At 31.5% G+C, this 21486-nt stretch overlaps 1 protein-coding gene across 6 annotated transcripts in view; it reads right to left on the bottom strand.

Moving 5' to 3' along the window:
* Nucleotides 1-21486, bottom strand: part of LOC148629807 (protein phosphatase EYA2-like) — a 114743-nt gene that overhangs the window by 52487 nt on the left and 40770 nt on the right. The gene's annotated exons all lie outside the window — the stretch shown is intronic.

The raw sequence follows: 21486 nt of genomic DNA, 5'->3' as shown, positions 1-21486 counted from the left end.
ATTTCTGAGGGAGAAATCCGAACTCCATACCATCAGCATTATGAAGTGGTAAAGTGATATTACAATTACTTTTCACTATTTGTTAAGGCGTGTTTTATCGTTTACCAAAATATGATCGCCATCCATACCATGTCTTATAGAATCTAAATGTTCCCTCTGGATTACAGAGTCGTTAAGTAATGACAATTTCTGAAGCATTATTTTATTAAAGACAAGATATCAAATATAAAATAAATCAGAAATATTCCTCATACATAACCTTGTAACATGAAATACAAAGACATCTTTATTGCAGTTTCAGAAAATAATTTTTCATGGTTCATCTAAAAGTAGAGTTATTAATTGAATGAAAAACCAAAAAAAAAAAAACACAAAAACATTCCAACTTTTCTGTCTTCTTAGTTCCAAATGCATCCAGTAACATTCCAGTGTATATACTTCCTAGGGTATCACATGATTTTTAAGCACATTTTTTTAATTTCTCTTTTAAAATAAATAAATGCTTTGTGACAGAGATAATCTAAATATTGAAAAATTGATGTTAATCTGTTATTTTGTTTTATCAGAGGAGGAGAGGAGATTTAAAACATAACATAAAAGCTTGGAGTTGTTAAAGAACTGCTATTCTAAATGTGTAGTTCTTGGTAGAAAAAAACAGAGTATTAATACACATTGGAATAGCCTTACTTATTGCACCTGATTGGTGTATTTTGGGGATAATTACAATCAGGTCATCGAATAGCATAGTCCAATGAACAGCAGGGGTCTGTCCCTGTGACTGCAGAAATTTGATAATTATTTTACTAATGTAAGGTATTCAGCAATAATATAGAAAAATATAATAATTTGTTATACTTTACTTTTCTGAATCATATTTTCAGATTTTTTAAATTTCTTTGAGGGTTCTTTATTTAAAAAAAAACTATTTTCAGATCACTGTTATAACTGAGGCAGTTTCTTTTCCCCAACCCTCTGCTTATACATTTTTTTGTATTTTAAGTCTTTATTGTATGTACCAGGAAAATTGAAATGTATGGTAATATCCATAAAAAAAATTATTAAAAATCCTACCAAAACAAAATCAGTCATCATTAATGAGGAACAAAAGTGGGTGTATCCTTTTTTTCTTCTACAAACCATTACTGGTATACGTCAAAAACACAATGTAAAGCCTGGAATCATGTAAGAAAGTAGCTGTATTACTATAACAATGTCTGTCAAACTGAGTGTAATGAGTGAATCAAAACATTGTGCTTTAGCAATATTTATGTGAACCAAAGCGTTCTTATAATGAATATTACACTTTAGCTGTATTAGTGTGACTCTAAGTGTTGTTAACATAGTATTATTCTTTAAGTGATATTTGTGTGAATACACATGTTACTATAAAGAATGCAAAGTGCTTTTTGGGACATTTGTCTTAATCTAGAAGTTGTTAAGTAGCACTCCAGCTAGGGATCATGCAAAATGTGATTCATGGGTTAAAAGCCTATTTTTATTCTTGATATTTTGTTTGAAATGTCATAGTAAACAGAAATTGACATGTTGTTTTTCATATAACCAGTGCTCTTAGGATAAAAATTATATAGAATGCACTGTAGATTTCAAAATTAAGGGAAATAAATCTGTAAATGGCACTCAAATACAATAGAATCTTTTGGATTTTCAATGTGGATTATCTCCAAAGAGCCAGCAGATTTGAATGAATAATTACACATTTCATAGTACAGACCCATAAAACAACCTAGTTACAAAAATAAAAATATGTAGCCTTTTTTGGGGTGTCTCACATTTGTCAGATTTTTCTACATTTTTCTAGAAACACCCGCCGAGTTGCTCATAAAAAGTAAAGACAGCTACTTAAGATAGTATAGTACTTTAAGTACCTAAGTATTGAGTTAGGTGTGGAAATTGTAAGATGATTTGTCTACATCCAGGACATATCATTATTCAATTTGTTTCCACTTGTTTTGTTAACATTCTTTTGCTTTTGGGGAAACATCTATTAAAGACATTATTCCCAACGCAGTCGGTATTGAGTTTGCTTTGACATCCATGATGCTTAACCATGGCAACCTAACCGATGTTGAAAACAACCTCCCATTTCATTGGACAAATGTGATAGCAAATGTGAAGTTTGAGGCTCTATTGGGAGCATTGGTGTCCGTAATATTTTCAATCACCTTTATTATTGAATAATCTTTTATAAATTGGATAATTTGAAATAAAATAAAATAATTTAATACGAAACAAAGTACAGAGATCACACAGTATACCAAATAAAACCTTAATCCAATTTGGGTATTACATATTGGAGAATATACATCTTTTTTAAAGATAGTACTTGTTTTTAAGTTTTATGTTATATTTCAAATATTCCGAAAATTCATACAAAAATAATGATTTTGCTCCAACACATTTACATCTGGAAATAAAATATTTAGCAATCAGTAAAGCATACTTCACTTCTACGTTAAGGTCTCTGCAACCTCAAAGATACATTTCTTGAAACATTTTGCTTAGTGATGTTTATGTGAACCAAAGCACTGTTTATTTCAACACAGTGAAGTGAGTACTACTTACAAAAGCCTTAATAAGTCTTGTAATAAACAGTCTTCAGTATTGTTTATTTCAAGCTCTGACTAATTGCTCAGTCTGTTCTACCAGTAATTAATTTGTATTAGAGCATACCAATGTCTTACTAAGCTGTGTGGTGTTGTTCCTCAGTCATGGTCATGTTTCAAGTTCATGGTTCAAGATGCTTTTCACAACACTGTGCTAATCTTGTAATTACAGTCAATGTCAATCCTTTATGAATAACATTAACTTTCAGTTATACAGTAGTTGGCTTGTGCAAACAGAAGCCTACTGTGTGCTGCTAGTTTTTTGCAGTGATAGTTGAGGTGTATGCTAGTTGTTGAAGTCTTTTCATGAGTTTCGTACAAGTCATCTTATGCAAAATTTATTTCCTAAAAAATAATCAAATGTGAAGCTATTTCAAAGTAGTATAGTAGCAATTGGCAAAAGTTTAAAATGTTAAATACTTAAGACAATTCATATTGAATCAAATAGTAGAAAATCCAGACAACTGCCACAGTACTTCTACAAATAACTTCAAATTTTATCTGATTATTATTCTTCAGGAATATATCGGTTTTATTGTGATATTAGCCAAAGATAGGTATTAGGTTCTACCAAAATGAAACTAATACCCTTCACCATCCAAACATTTTATTGAACTAGATAATTATCTAAATCATCAAGATGTTTATCAAAGCACATATTCTGTCATAATTTAATTGTTTTAACTCCATTAATATGTTTTATACTGTTTAAGACTTAAAGAATTCGAATGCAAGTCAAATAGCCTCATTGTAGTAAAATAGTGAAACATTATAGTCCTTAATTATAAGCAAGATTAAACTTAATACCTTAGTCAACATGTTTCTATCAATGAATTAATTTGTTAGTATAATAGTAGCAAATGCTTATTTTTCTTGCAATTAAACCACAACCTAAACTATGGGTTTTATTGGGTTAAAATATAAATTAGTCTCAATGTAGGAAATTAAAAGGCTTTCCTATCAAATTTTAAAATAAGATGACTATTTTTTATTGCTTTATTAAGCTCATGAACAAACAAGATGAAACCATGAACCATTAATTAATGGCTAGCATTTAGAGAAATAATTCCCCAAAACATGTTGTCACAGACTGACATAATGGAACTATATACGCTGGTCACATTGTTGTGGGGGGATAAAAAACGGAATACCAATGAATTTTCATATGGACTGAAATTACTGCTGTTAATTACAATAAAGGAGTAAGACCATACACTTGTTATTAACTTCACCATTTGCTCAATGGGGCATTAAATTTTCACAATTTTTATTTTTCACATCAATACAGTGTACGGGTGTAAACTGTGAAATATATGGACTTAAATTTGAGAGCTTTCATATTTGTAATTACCATATTCTTACATCAGTGACGAATTCCATTACATTCTATCTTGCAAATATTTTTTTTTAGTAAGAAAAAAATTACTTCCTGAGTATTGTTGAAAAATCCTAATATCTGTTCAACACAACAAATATTATAGTTTTAGAAAAATTAAGATTTGTAAAGTTGGTAAATATGAAAGTCAGTCCTCCAGGTTAATCATCTAAATTTATTACATACTGTATTTTTCACGCATGCATATAATTGTTATACATTATTTTATATATGTTTCTCTTTAACTATGTAATATGTAGTTTATGAGAATAAAGTTCATCTTCATCATTACAAAAATAGCAAAAATTGACAAATCTTTCCCCTATAAGTTACGTTATTCTCAGTCGATAATATGCATTCCCACCTTTTTGTAATACAAGGACTATATTTCATTAATTGATATTTCATTTTTCTAACACAAATGTAGAAATATAATGAAAAATATAAGATGTCATGTAGTGTAGAAGGTGATCAAGACAAGATGTTTCTATGTCAGTCCACTGCCAGAATAACACAACATGTGACTTACAGGTAATAAACATAATATAATGAACATTCCTAAAAAAAAAAAAATATCAATTTGTAATAAATCTATGTCAAAATATTGACATAGTATCAATAAACAAACATGTCTACAACTTTGAAATAAAAAACCATCCACAATAGTCAATTATAAACAAATCCATTTCAGAATTGGACACTTGTAATTTTCACACTTTTTAATCAGTGTATTTTATAAGTATTACACTGTGTTAAGTTCTTCCTTTTCCTCTTGCCTCCTCAATATCTGAATGAGTAATATATTCAGGATTTTACCATGCCAAATGTTATGTGCAAGGACATTGTGCATTGCTCATATATATATATGTATGTATGTATGTATGTATATATATATATATATATATATATATATATATATATATATATATATTTTGATCTTGTGTGTCACTATAACTGTTATTATTAAAAATATGACATACTTTGAATCAATAACAAATTGATAACACAAAAAAGGCAACACCCAGCCTGAACAAGGTGCATAGCTCTAGAAAAAGGCAACACCCAGCCTGAACAAGGCACATAGCTCTAGAAAAAGGCAACATCCAGCCTGAACAAGACACATAGCTCTAGAAAAAGGCAACCCCCAGCCTGAACAAAGTACATAGTTCTAGAAAAAGGGAACACCCAGCCTGAACAAGGCACATAGCTCTAGAAAAAGAAAAACAAGTAACTATGGCAGCTTGTAGAAACACTTCATGTCAATAGAGAAGCAAAAATATTTATTGCAGCATTTTTATGTGTTATTTGGTGGAAAATCACTGTAGAGCTCGGCAAACTTCTATGTTAAAACATGATCTTTTTTAAAATTTGAACAAAGTTTGACAAAAATTATTGACTATCATGTAAGTAGGATTCTGCAGAGTCACTAAGCTCCAATACATTTATATAGTGTTTTATTTTATAAATGCATGATTTAAAAATCATCATGTTAGGGTGGTCATTATAATGAAATTAAAATCTTGATACCATCACTCGAAATTAATGATTTGTAAAGTAACAAGTAAGCTGTACCGCCCTTATTTTACATATGGTCGTTTAAATTCCATCCCATTTCACAGGAAAAATCGTGATCATTTTGTAAAACTTGACCAAGCTGGAAAGCATTCAAGAGACCTAATGTATTAATACATGCAAACACTCCATATATTTTTCTTTAGTGTATGACAGAGAAAATCGCTACAACCTCGGAAAATACATCAGTAAATTGTCACTGATTATCTCTCATCTGCGAACATCTCAAATTAAAACAAGCCGATCTTGTCTATAAATCTGAATTATGATGTATCCCCCAACATAAAATATTTTAAATTTAAAATTCCCATATTTTACCGAATAAAGAAGAAAAGAACACAGAAAATTAAACATTGCTCTTTTCCTTTGGCAAAGGAAAGTAATTACCCAGCTAAGGAGATGATATGATCTCGGATAGGCTACGGATTACAGTTAAACATGCAACACAACTCGTTTGTAATCTGGCCTCATTAACTTCAAATAAAACATCAAAGAAATCAGTCTTTCTAGCAATTAGCTCAAAAATTCTAAATTCAAATGATTTTATTTTTAGTATTAACATTGAATATTGCTCAATTTAACACTGCTTTCAAGGATAATTATGAAAGAGTTTGTTTGAAAAGGATTTTTCTTTAATTATCAATTTGAAAAAAAAAAATTAAAAGGACTTAAAATATATTTTGTTAAAACAGGTGAATTATCAATTATGAAAAAGATATTAAAGGAAGGCCTGAGCATTTATATAGAAAGAATTTTGATACAGAATTATAATAAGTTACATAGGTCAAAGAACAACTTTTGAATGAAGACGGTCCTTGCAAGTCTAGTAACAAAGCCAATATTCTAAATGTTTCAACACGGAACACAGGGAAAAGTTCAGGACAAACTGATTCAAAATTTAAAAAATTTATCAAGTAAAAAATAATGAACATAAACACATATAATCTGAATACAGGTGTAGAAAAAAAATAGACTAGCCTTGGTAAATTATTACATACATGTGTTTATTTAAAATTTTCAATTAGTTATAATTAAATAATGCTGTACAATAACAGAAAATTGGAGTTACAAAATAAATTACCTACTGGACACTTATAGAAGTATTTCAAACACACCAGTACTTGAATATCAGGAGATAGAACTGTTTTATTAAGTAAACAAATCATAAAAAATACTTACAAATGAAAACAAATAAAGTACATTAATAATAATCCACCTCCGAAGGTAAGAAAAACAAAAATCTACATCCTGCAGGAAATTTTATAGAGACAAGGTGAAAAGTAACAGAAAAACACAGAATATAACAATGATACACTAATCCACAGTCAAAACATGTACAAAATTGCTGAGCAATTGCCGTAACTGTAATCCAGTAAGACAGCGAAATCTATCCTAATACCGAAGTTAAAGGTCAAACAATAATGGGATCAGATTCTGTTTTATTTGAATAGTGGTAATTTAGGGGCCAATCACTGAACAGATGCCTACTGAAAAATATACCCCAAAAACAATTCAGTCCATGTAAACTTACACCGAAACATATTGTTCAATTCAAATATATTGCCTTTTTTGTAAGCATTAGAATTTAATACAAGACAGTTTTAGACAGTTTTTGATGTTTTAAATGACAAAAACTTGAGTATTTCAAAACTTTCCCAATATTGAGCAAACATCAATGCTGAAAATGAACAATTACTTGGCTCTTTTACAAAATATCTTATTTCAAATCTAATTTCTTGAATGAACACATATGTAACATATCAACTCAATTTACTTACAAACTGTAATAATATAACACTAATTATCCAATGAGAAAAAGAAAGTTTCACAAGATTTATCTTTGAAGAAACTTGTCAGAGACATTTTTTTTATGGAAAGATGTTTTTGTTGATAAAGATGTCAAATCTTTATTAATCTAGATGTAAATGAGGACTAATTATGTTCCCCAGCAGGTTACCTCCCTTGTTGACCAGTCACCCACTGATGACAAGATAACAGGTCATCATCACTAATTACCAGAAAATTGTCAATTTATCAAATAATAAGATAGCCATCAAATCTGTTTATGCCAGTTTAGAAGGTGGCAATTAATTGAAAGAATAATTATTTTCAGTAGCATTATAGATACTCACAAATATAATACCTACATTGTGTTAGGCTCACTCTTAAGTTTTCTAAATGACAGAATTTGAAATAATCTGCAGTTCATTACTCCTATATGTATGTAATCTTGAAGTTAAAGAGAAATTTCTTTAAATTAAAATCATTTTTTTTGCATTGCAAATTTTCCACATTTTTACTGAACAGAACACCTTATAAAACTGTACATTTGACCCCTATTCCATTTTTCACATCATAAAAACATCCCAGTAATTTGTGAATTTAGTGTAATTAAAAGCAACTGTTTCTCATACCATCAATCAATCAAAATGAACTTGGTAGTCATTTGAAAAAATATAACTGAACAAGCAATACATCTTCTCAAAATTCTTAACTTGTCAAAAATCTAAACACAATTATTTTTCAGGACAATAAGTGCCCAAGGAGGGCCAATCACACACTGTGGTGGACATTGTCCACTAAACTATTCATCATTTTCTTTCATTATAAATATGACAGAATTGCCTATTAACAAGACAATATTATTTGTCTGAACACCTGATTTCTTTAATTAATATCATTGATTATTATCCTTGTGTGGCCATTTTCTGGGAGAAAAGAAAATAATTACCACGATAGAGGCAGAAAGGTAGAGTATTATTGCTTCCTGGTAACTCCATATTTATTTTTTCTCAACTTAGCTCATAAAATCATTAAATATGTGTTGCCAACAGTTCATGATATAAGGTACACTGATGACAAAACTTTGCAACCTCTTGCTAATTTGCTTTAAATCCTTTAAATCTAAATGGGTTGTTAACTGCAATAACCTCTATCAGCCATGTGGCTATACTGGAAGCAGTGGTTTCCTAAAACGCATCAGAAACACATTTTTGGCAATATTACTTTAATGCATTGGGCAACTGTAACCATACAATAGGTGATTTAATCTTAGAAAAATACAAGAAAGTATAAAATAAAAAATGGCATGAGACATCAACAGCAGGACAATGAAAATTAGAGAAATATGAGTATATTATTATGACAATGAATCAGCTGAGAGAAAGGCAGGGATGTACAGACATGCAGTTTTCATAGAGGTAAGTGAGCAGTGAATGGAGACAAGTAAGAGATGCATTAAGATAACTGAGTGGTAAGCATTGTATGAAGATAGATAAGCAGTGTATGAAGACAGATGAGCATAGTAAAGAGATAGGTTAACAATGTATGGAGATCAGTGAGCAGTGCACAGAGATAGGCAGGCAGTGCATCGAGATAGGTGAGCAGTGTATGGAGGTAGATGGGCAGTGCACAGAGATAGGCAGGCAGTGCATCGAGATAGGTGAGCAGTGTATGGAGGTAGATGGGCAGTGCATGGAGATAGGCAGGCAGTGTATCGAGATAGGTGAGCAGTGTATGGAGGTTAGTGGGCAGTGCACAGAGATAGGCAGGCAGTGCATCAAGATAGGTGAGCAGTGCACGGAGATAGGCAGGAAGTGCATCGAGATAGGTGAGCAGTGTATGGAGGTAGATGGGCAGTGCATGGTGATAGGAGTGTTTGGAGATTGATGGGCAGTGCATGGAGATAGGAGTGTGTGAAGATAGATGGGCAGTGCATGAAGATAATAGAGGAGTGTTTGGAGATAGATGGGCAGTGCATGGAGATAGGAGTGTTTCGAGAGAGATGGGCAGTGCATGGAGAAAGGTGCCCAGTGTTTGGAGATAGGTGAATAGTGCATGGAGAAAGGTGCCCAGTGTTTGGAGACAGGTGAATAGTGGATGGAGATAGGTAAGCAATGAATGGGGATAGGGCAGCAGTGAATGGAGAAAGGTAAGCAGTGTATAGAGATATGCATGGAGATAGGTGTCCAGTGCGTGGAGATAAGTTAAAGGTGAATTAAGAAAGCTAAAAGCTGAATGACAACATAATACATGTAGTGAATAAAGATAAGTGACAAATAAGGTGAAAAGTGACAAGAGACACTGGTGAGTGTAAATAGATAAGTAGAAAGGTATGTGAGTAGTGAATAAAGATTGATGAGGGGTGAATAAAAGCAAGTGATTAGTAAATGAAGAAAGCAAAGTGGTGAATGGAGATAAGTGTGTAATGAGTTTGAATGTAGATAAGTAGGCAGTGAATGGAGAAGAGTAGGTGAGCAGTGAATGAAGATCTATGAGTAGTGGATGTAGATTGATTAACAGTGAATAAAGACAAGGGAAAAGTAATTGAAGATAGACAAGACATAAACACTTGCATCCAAGTGATGAAGACATGTAGGCAAGTGATGAGTTTATATATATACAAATACTTTATAGGCACAAACTCATAAAGTAAATATGGTTATGACCCAGTTACAACATATATGGAAAATAAACAACATGACATAATATATTCCAAATATTATAATGATGTACTGCATAAAATCAAATCAATTTGTTTCTTATTTTGAAACATTGTAATATATATAAGGAAGCCAGTTTTAGGCAATGTACTGACTTATTATTTAACACGATTTTTACAGTTCAGTTGGAATTATTATTTTTGTTTATTTTATGGTAGTTACTTTTTTTTAATATAGGTAGTGAATGAAAAAAAAGTGAGTAGATAAGGGGAGTAATGAAAATAAAGTGAACAAATAATGATATGTGAGAAGTGACTGAGGATGGGTGAGCATTGACTGAAGATGGGGGAGCAGTGAATGAAGACAGGTCAGAAGTGACTGAAGATGGGTGAGCAGTGAATGAAAATGGGTGAGAAGTGACTGAAGTTTGATGAGCAGTGAATGAAGATGGGTGATCAGTGAATGAAGATAGGTGAGAAGTGACTGAAGATGGAAGAGCAGCAAATGAAGATATGTGAGAAGTAAGTGAAGAGAGGTGAGTGGTAAATGAAAAGAAGTAAGCAGTGAAAGAAGATTGATGAAGGGGTATGGAATGAGACAGGTAAAGAAAACATTGTGGACCACATAATACAAGATCAGCTTTGAAGAAAATATCTTATACATAAACAAACTATAGACACTCAAACCTGAAAATGCAAAAAAAAAGAAATAAGTATCAGGCAATGAGAAGTTCATTAATTTCAATTCATTGTAATGTTTTTCAAGCTACTGCTTTAACTCTGTCAAGCATTGTCCCGGATATCGACATTTGGCAAATACATGTATTGTTAGATAACAGTTAACAACACATAGATGTTGCATGTTAAATGCTCATCAATACATCCACAGGAGATGTTACACATACTTTTTTTTAAAATGTCTACTAGGCGTAATAATGATCTAACAGTTTAATGGGCTTTGTGTTCTTTGTGGAAAACATTGCTGTAACAGTTGGCTGTCTGCTTGTGGGTTGTTCCCTATTTAATTTAATTTCTGAATCTCATAAAAAATGCTTTTTGACATATTTTTTTTTATGTTTTAAAAGAACACTCAATAAACACTGGACACATATATCAGCTGTTATTTCAATGCCAAGCATACAAGATCTGCTGGGGACAAAATCGAAACCTAATGATTACCTTTAGGTGTTCATTTTCAAAAATTACAGAAAAAAACAAAGAGTACATGTGTTGTAGGTGTTTTGTGGTTAAAAGTTACCATACCATGAATGTAAATATCCCTCAATCAATAATATCATACCAGCATTGCAGTCAAGATAAAATCTGTTTTACCAGTAATGGTCTCAAAACCATGCAATTTGAGTATTTAAGGCATTTTTTATCCAATCTTCAAAATTTCAACAGAATCTAAATATCTCAGTACATTACCAGTCCATACATGTATTCATGTATACTGCAGGAATTCAATCTCCTGAGCTGACTTAAAATTAGTGAATATGTTGGAGAAATAAACAAATAAAAGATGTGAAAATAAATAACAAATCACTTTTCTTCTGCAAATTTCACGGTGTGAAAGAAGTTTATATTTATTAATGCCTACACAAGTGTTTATCCATTGTAACAACATCTCATTAATATTTTTTTTTTTTCTTAAATTTCAGAAGTCCAAAAAAGTCCAAAAATAATTCAAACAAATTTCCCACAATGTTAGTAAGCAGTATTCAGGATACAAATGTTCTAGATTCATGATCATCTGTTTTATTTTATTGTTTAATATTAATATCATTATTTATTCATTTTAATTTTTTTTTTTTTTTGGGGGGGGAGGGTTTTTTTTTTTTTTTAGAGTGGATTAAATATGTGTGATAGCATTCGATTAATTTAAAAAATATTTTCATGAAATTTATTTTATACAATACATTTTTTGAAAAAAATACATAAGTAATGGCAAAGATCTTGTTAACATCCTACTGTAATCATTAGTATTCATCTTACCTTATCTATGAATAGAAAAATTATTTAAATATTTTCAATTATAATATATTTATTACCCCAAATATGTAATTTTAAACCAAATTTAGCAATATTTTCTAAACCTTTCAACATAATGAAATCCAACTAAAGCCTTAAATGATCAAGATGCTCCGTTGTGATAAGATAGAGGCGCCATTTGAATTCATGTAGTGTGAAATAAGCAAGCAAAATTAATTTTGTCTTTTTTCGTTTGAAGTTCCCCAGCAGGTAGACTAGCAGTCATTTTTTCTAATCACTAAGGTGTCCCTTTTTACAATTGATTAAAACTTACAACAAAAAATCATTAAAGAATAAGATTATACACTCGCACGATAATCAATCCTAAAATTAAGATGGAAATGCACGATAAGAAAAAATTATAAATGTACCCCTCCAGGCTTAAGGTCTATGAATGAATATGTCAAATTATCCTTAGCTAAACCAATAACAGTTATTGGATGCTAGTTCACCACCAATTTCACTCACATCAAAAATGAAATGAAATTGCCATTTTGGCAGCGGCATGGTTAAATTTGTCATGTCCTGCTGAAATTCACAAAAGATTTAGAGTGAAATGGCTGTCAATCTATTGTTTTTCTTTCTAGGGGCATCCATCATACTACTATCATATCTTTTAAGGAACATCAGTTCAGTTACGCCTTTGCACTTGTTTACAAAATTTTGAGTTAAAAGAATACGTGTACTTTAGTCAAAACTTTCAATCAGACTTTTTATTTGTTAAAATGCAAGAATTTATGGCAAGCTAAAACACTCATAATATTTTTAGCAAACAATGGTCCCTTCCATGTATGTCTGCCAACTGTCAAGGCAAAGAAAAATAAATATTTGACACAAATTTTAATCTATTTCTAGTAGCAAACCTTGTGAGGTGTTTTTTGGAAGAATAACAATATTTACAAACATCTTGAAAATTGGTAGAGTTCTCCTTTGTCTATGAGAAGACGTGGTTAAATCAGGGGTCGGTCCTGTTAAGCATGGACAAGATTGTTTGTTCAAGAGAAGACAAATCTTAACAGATTATAGATTGGATCAACAAAAAAGTCGCAGTAATTACGCCTAACTAAGGCAAACACTTTAGCTCCATTTTGGTGTTTGTTTAAAGTAAACCATCCAATCATTTGGCAGAGCAGATTACAATAAATTGATAAAGAAAGTTAAACATTACCCTTTTAATATTTAAACATGGGCTGTTCAGTGTCTGGTAGAACCACAATTATGTAGCTTTTGAGGATACTTAATTGATTTTTTCCTAATTTTTAAATACAGCCCATCTTTCAGCAGTATAAAATAAGATTCAAGCATCCAGTTCGGTCATGCCACAGATAAAAGGCCAATCATTTCTAAACAATGTTTCAATATTTATACATGGTACTTACCATCCATAATGAAAATATTGCATGGCATAAAACAATCAACTCTGACAACATTACGAAGTTGTTCATGCAATAAGTTCCTCTAACATTAATCCTGGTTATTACATTTAAAACATGTTCTAATTTATTAAAATAATTAACTTTAATCTAAAAAGAATTCAACATTTCTATATCAGAGGTTTTACAAAAAATTCAGATTGGCCCCAGGACAAAAATAATACTCACCAGTAACAAAGAGTATAATGAATTATAGTTCATGGTACAACAACATCTTAGCATCATAAACCAAAAACCAAAATTCATAATATTATGAAACCATAAGAAAATAAAAGTACATCTTCAATTTCAAAACTATAGGACTCAATGAAATTTTACCAAACCATAAATATGTTCATTTCTTAAGGTAAGATAAAGTTGGCTGTCTGCTTATATATGAATCCAAGTGTGATGTTCTGGGAGGCCTATACCCCCATTCTGCTTGAAAACTTTGTTTACTATTAAACAAAATCACTAGAGCGTCCCCTCTTTTTTTAGAATTTCTGGATCCACCACTAGAGCTTACCTTAACACATCCATGAAAGGAATGATATTTCAATTCTATTAGTTATTGTAAGAATGAGTGAAGATCTCAACAGTTGTATTTTCAGTATTAAGTGGATAGACAGGTGCCGTGTAATGAATCATTGATCTAAATAGAGATCAGATAGTGAGGGACCACAGTCCATGTCTTAATACTTTACCAATGGGTCATCAATACACAGATGAAAACCTTGACATCTGAGTGATTGGTCATCAAGTACTATTATAGTCATTATCTTAAGATCATTGTACAAAACCATGTAGATCTATGAGAGATTGTCCTATCTCAGGTCTTAAACAATACAGTAGGTAAACATCTATAGGTTTTATTCTGATGATGTCATTTTTAATTGAGCTAATTGATAATTATCATTAAAACTATAAATAAAATAGACAAAAGCACCAAGACCTTGATGACAGAGGGTCACATGACTTAACTACTTACATTCTACATCAAAGTTTTATGTATTGTCCTGCATGATGTATTCTAAACAATTCTGAAGCAACCTAACTGTACAAATATGTGTATATTCCTCAATGCTATTCCGTACTCAACTTGATCCTGTTTGGTTGCTAAGATGTTCCCATACTGACAGTAGACAGACTAAGATCCAATGAAAAACGAGTAGAAATGAGAAAATCGAAATAGAAAATCACAAACAATTTCAATTCTTCGACTCATCTGAAAAATCTAAAGAACCTTTAAAAGTTGCAATGAAAGATCCTAGTAAATGCTGTATCTTTGCTTAATTATTGGTACGTTTCTTTTTTTTGTCATTAAAGAAAACAGGGTAAAATAATATCAAAAGAAATAAATCTCCCTCCATTTTTTAAACCAACCTGGACATTCTCCATTCATAGCACAATAAAAGACATATAAGGATGAGTAAAAGGCAGCATTATTAATGTGCAATAGGTGGAAATCGGCCAGGATAATGTGCATCTCGCAAAAAATGGTAAATATGATGATTATATGTTTACACCAGTGTAGATTATGAATGAAGAAAGAAGGTACAAGGGCAGATCTGTTTGTTGTTTCTTACAACAATGATGTAATGTAGAGTCCCTGCAAAGTCATCAAAGTTGTGTTGTTCTCTCAGCCCATAACTCCCTCGCTTACCTGATGGATTTCATTACCTCCCCTGTCGGTAACAAACATGAAATGGACACCAAAGCTTTATCTTTCAATCAAGTTTTACAAACAATGACAGCATTTTAGAACAAATTATTTGGGTATTGCTTTACGATTAAGGACATTTTTTGTATAAAATTGTTACTAATACAGATGATATCTTAGTTAAATCTAATATAGTTAATCCATTGTCATTTCGAAACTAGAACAGAATTACTAAGCAAAAAATCTTCACCTTATTGGAGAAGACAATTCTTTACATGCAACATTATGACAGGAAATGAGCAAAATATACTCTGAAATATAATCTAGTTTTTAAAAAAAATTGTAATCCAATTTCAAATCATTTCAATTCAATTTTATATTCATTTTTCTTTTATCATAATTATTTATTCCTTAGTAACTGTAGTTTTTCATTTTTAATTTCATCTTTTTTGTAGTAATGTTAGCAATTTTTCTATGAACTATATTATTTGATGCAAAATGACAAATGATTATTCAAAATTGTGACATAACATCTAATGAATAAATGAACAACACAGAGTTACAGACAAAAAGAATCTATCTATCTATCTATCTATCTAAACTATGTAATACATCATTATTGTCCGATTGATCCTTTCATTTAAAATTTAGTCATACTTTTTTGTTTGGGATAAAAAAATTTAATGTAATTAGTTATCCACAAATTATTTATTTATTTTTTTTTGTAGTTGATTCACAATTGTAATTAAAATGATGCTTTGATTCAAGTGAAAAAATAAAATGAATTTAACAAAAGAACATCATCTTAAATAAAGCTTCTGTATAATTACTACTGACAAAAACTAGAGAAAATTCCACTGTTCATTAATGATCCTGTCATTTCAAACACAGTACGGAAATTGTTTGTAACATCATTGTAGGGTATTTGATAGGAACACAAATGGCCTCCAATAAGTTTATAACAAAACTAATCAGTGGACGTAATGAGCAGTGTTATGCCTGGACTGGTTCTATCAACCAACATCTCGACAAACGTTCCAATCCTCGGGCACAAGTCATCTGACAAAAATAAAATGTCAAAGTCTTAACCAGTTATTAAGAGCAATTGCCGGAAAACAAAAACACAAATTCTGTGTTCAAACTTTACAGACCTGTTTCATAAACCCACCTTTATGTATGTTTTGAAGGAAAAAAGCATCTTTATTTATTTATTTGTTTACTAGGTAATGTCTTTTCAAGCACAGGCAAGCTGTAGCCATAATTCTGTTTAATTGACTTCTTTTGTAATTTATTTTAGTAGGAGTATGTTCAGAAATTAAACTAAATGTCTCCCACTGAGATACCATGAAATGTATTTTGTAACAACCAAGCCCCAAAGACGATTTCATAAAAAAAATTACTTGACAGGGCAAGGAAAGCATTAATAACCAAACATGACTTACATACAATACAGGGGACGTTTTAACAGTGACACGATAAATTTACATTTATCATTTAAATCTTATGGAACAATAAGATTCTCTCTGTGATGCTATCTCGTCCTATGCAAGAGTTAATCTAAAAGTAAAGTTACGTATGCGTGAAATATTGTCTTATAATAACTGAATAGTTTACAGCTTTATGGTGTAGGTTTTGCACAAAAAGTGAACATTCTGTAAATTTTTAAATTATTAACTAAAGAGAGACACTCCACCTAGGATTTAAAATAAAAACAATGAGTTCTATATTCTTATGGAAAATCTCAACAAATCTTTACAGCTGTAATTTGTGCCTTATAAACAGACAATGATACAAGACAATAGACCTAAGTGCATATCTGATTTTAGTGGAGTCAGAAAAAAAGGGGGGTCAAATAAAAGCACAAATTTGGAGTACAGATCTAATCTAAAGAGAGTCCAATGCTACGCATGTTTTGTAAAAACATTTTCTATGTAAGAATTTGTAATCTCTTTTGTGGACACTTATTATTTTCTAATATTTTTTATTGCATTTTATTTATCCTTTTATTCTTTTGAATTAAATATAGTTTGATGGATAGATGTTATATTCAAGACAACAATGATATAAATTTGCATGTCACTTCAGAAATAAAATGGAAATATAACTCAGCCATTCAAATAGCTGCTAACAAAATAAAGAAATTTATTATATAATTCAAACCTAACAAAAAAATAATTAGTTGGCACACTGACTGAAGCATTAGGTGTTGTATTCCAAGTGTAGATTTTGTTCCAGATTTCATTTCATGAACCAAAATTAATGCATTTTTATAAAATTAATTTTTCCAATGCAAAATGTATTCATTAGGTCTCCCAGGCTGAGGCAGATAATTACCGGTGTAATTATCAACTTATCCAAGTTTTTATAATCTCTTGATAAATGCTTCATATTTCTTTACTTCCCCCAGATGGCTAGGTGATAAAATCTCTACCATTTTCTGCTCATTTAGGAATAAACAAAGTGATAGCTTCGGGATTAGCAGATTGTGACAATAGTCAATGCCTGAGGAACTGTTGCTCTAGTATACCTGGCAGATTTTGAACTGCTGCATGGCATCACATAGCTGTTGACAACTCTATTCAGTTTAAGATCAGAAGAGGAGATATCTTGATTATCAGCACTTTACTTTATTATCCATGTATTTATTTTCATTATTTCTCTATCAGTCTCATGAAAATTATATAAAACCACAGCTTCTGATTCTGGTTTCTGATGTCATTTTAGAAAGAAATATAAAAAAGTAATTTGATTTGGTACCAAGAGATATGGTGGTAATACCATTATCAATGAAAATGATTATTGTTACATCACAAAGAATAATATTAGTACATGTATAGAAGTTTAGATGTGTCCAAAGGATACTTTTGTCCAGTTCTTATTGTTATACAAAGCTCTAGGAAATAAGGTCCGTTGTTCAAAACTTAACCGACTGAATAAACCATTTTGTCTTAACTACAGGATAGTTTGTTTGTGCATGTCATATACATATATACTTCCACGGGGAAATTTCAAGATTAATCCACAGTGTCACTTAATGCACCAGTACCCACCTTCCAAAATCTGCTGAGGTAAGGTAATATGGGATCTTAGTGTTACTGGCATACATGTATCTTCCTGCATATTAGGGGCCTGATCCTAAGAGGGAAAGGATGCAATAAATTAATAGCCAACTCCCTTTACGTACTAGTTCCTGATCCCTAAACTGTTCAAATAGTATCTTTTGTATCTATTTGGATATAGAAGGTCATAAGACCTCAGGTAAGACAACAATAGGCTCTCGAGGAGCTTGAATCGCTCACCTTGCAAATCCCTATTAACTAAGTACCAGTAAGTAAAAGAATCAAGCTTTGTTACCATGTTTGACAAAAACATTGCTGAAAAAGAGCATATACTGATGATTGCTGTAAGTTCAAAAAAGTAACTAAGGCACTGTAAAATGTTGAAATGTTTTCAAAATGTTTTTAGAACCACTGAAAAAAATTTGGGCAGGGGTCCCTCAATACCCTGTTATTCCACCAGGTCTGAGGGGGCATGAACCATGGCTATCCAACACTTTCATTATCATTATTCATATCAGGAGACCATGTTTATTATATAAACCAATTATAGTTGATATAAAAATTAGTGGGAAAATGGCTGCCCAGAACGATCTTTCGTCATCACCATTCAACTTAAAACACCAAGTTTCCTAAATTAACCAAAAATCTTTGGAATCAGAGCAACTGGTGAAAATTGTAGCAAAAATGGCAACCATTTTGAAAATTGCTGCCTAAAAAATAATTTCAATACTGCCAGTCAACTCAGAAAGTCATGTTTATCTTATAAGTAGCTTTCATTTTTATTATTCTTCTATAGCTGAGGAAAAAATTTCAGCCATTGAAAGAATTTAGCTTACACCAAACGGTTTTTGGAGATATATGCAAAAACTACTATCTGACCCCTATGTTCTATCTTTAGTAAAGACGGCCATGTTTTTTGACAGATGAAAAATTTTAAATGATCAGTTTGTGCAGGAAATCCTACAAAAAATATGCCAATTTTTATTCAGTTTTGTTGCAACTGGTTTCAGAGAGTTGCACACTTGAAAAACAACAAGAAATTGGTTACAGGGGCCATAACTCCTACAAAGGCAACAAATCATTTTCAAAATTTCAGCGAAGGTCTGTCTGACTAATATTACTTTATCCATCAGAATTTTGCTAAATTAAATGGTTTTTGAATTATTTGCAAAAAAGTGTATTCGACCTCTATGTTCTATTTTTAGTAACAGCAGCCATTTTTTTCATCAATCAAAAAACCTAACAATCATTTTGTGCATGATACCCTAAACAAACAGAAATACCAACTTCCTGGTCTGTAGATTACAAGGAGAAGATTTGTGAAAGTAATAATATCAAAAACTGCAAAAAACATCCAAAAAGGGCAATAACTCTATCATGGGTCCACAGATTTTCAAAAAAATTATATCACAGACAGATCTAATCATGGTCAACTCTTCAACAATGTCAGAATTAGGTTACACCTAAGAATTTTGGAGATATATGCAAAAACCTGCTGCCTGACCCCTATGTTCTATTTTTAGTAACAGCAGCCATGTTTTTTAACAGATCAAAAATCCAAACATTTATTTTGAGCAAAATTCTCTAAGAAACAATCATCTTAAGTTTCATCCAAATCCATTCTGTAGTTAAAGAGGAGAAGATATTTGGAGAATTGTTAACGACGATGACAAACACCAAGTGATAGCAATAGCTCACATGGCCTACCGCTATATAAAAAAGAAGGAAAAAAATGACTGCTCCTGCTCGTCATTTACATAAAAGTACAAGGTATATACAATAGAAAAATGAATCTTGCATTATATTGTCTATATATGGGGGAGGCGGGAGAAAATTGTTATAGAAATCAGCAAACATAACATATGAAATTGCTGCTGCTGCAGGCAGCTGAACTAGCGTGAATGACATGAATATAGGCCCTTGAAAATTTAATGAAGCAATTAATTGCCAGCCTCCTGATTGGTCAGTTCTAAACACCAGCAAGCAATGATTGGTTCAAATTGCCCAATCTCGTGCAAAACAATTAAGGAATGTGAACCAGCATTCTGCAACAACAGGAACCCCTGACATTCACTGAACTAAGCTATTCCATGACTTGAATGTAATTACCGATCAGGTACAAAAAAGTGAGGATATTCCAATGTGAATTGATATTCAGTTTATGGTACCAAAAACTACACCCCCACCTTATGAAAGTATAAGCTATGCATGCACATCAATAACCCCACAGCTAAGGCAAAAAATATCTATAAATAGGTAACAACCAGGATATCTTGTATAAACTGAAAGAGATATAAACATCTTGTACAGTGGGTATCTTGTACAGATTGAGAAAGAATATCCTGTGGACATCTTGTACAGATTGAGAAAGACATATCCAGTGGATATCTTGTAAAGATTGAAAAAGACTTATCTAGTGGACATCTTGTACAGATTGAGAAAGACATATCCAGTGGACATCTTGTAAAGATTGAAAAAGACTTATCCAGTGGACATCTTGTACAGATTGAGAAAGACATATCCAGTGGACATCTTGTAAAGATTGAAAAAGACTTACCCAGTGGACATCTTGTACAGATTGAGAAAGACATATCCAGTGAACATCTTGTAAAGATTGAAGAAGACTTATCCAGTGGACATGTTGTACAGATTGAAAAGGGCTTATCCAGTGGATATTTTGTGCAAAATGTACCAGACTTATCCTGAGGACATCTTGTAAAGATTGAGCATCACATAACAAATGGAAATCTGGTACAAATCAAATGTGTCTTATCCTTATGGATGTTTTGTACATAATGAACAGGACATACCCTGTGAATATTGTTCAGATTGAATGAGATTTATTCAGTAGATATCTTTTGACAAATTGATAAATAATTCAAACAACTTGACCAACATTGAACTTTAGTATCTGAATCATCCAAATAATGACACTTCGGTATTGTTTTGCTGATATTTCGACTTGATCAATATTTGCAAAGTTTGGATAGAAATATTATTAGAAGAATAGCTATGGTGTATATGTCATAGAGACAACAACCCCACCAAGATGAAAATGTCAGCCCAAGGCCATCCAGTGGTCTTCAATGAATGAGGAGGAAACCCTCATTCCATAAAGTACTTAGACATGATCACAATCCTTCCCTTTTAAAATCTGGCCACTGTGGAAAAAATATGGCACAACTTAACACATTAAAAAATCAGCTCAAAAAGGTCTGAGTCCCTTGTTACAACGGGAATAAAGAAACTGAATGCAAATTACACAAATGTACAAACTACTAGCAGTAACATTTAACTGACATGCCAGCTCCA

This window comes from Perna viridis, chromosome 1 (assembly GCF_037379345.1).
Source record: "Perna viridis isolate PV_CMFRI_1.1 ecotype Kerala chromosome 1, ASM3737934v1, whole genome shotgun sequence".
NCBI classification, from domain to species: Eukaryota; Metazoa; Mollusca; class Bivalvia; order Mytilida; family Mytilidae; genus Perna; species Perna viridis.
The sequence above is the reverse complement of the archived record's forward strand: the minus strand, read 5'-3'. Positions and strand labels throughout refer to the sequence as shown.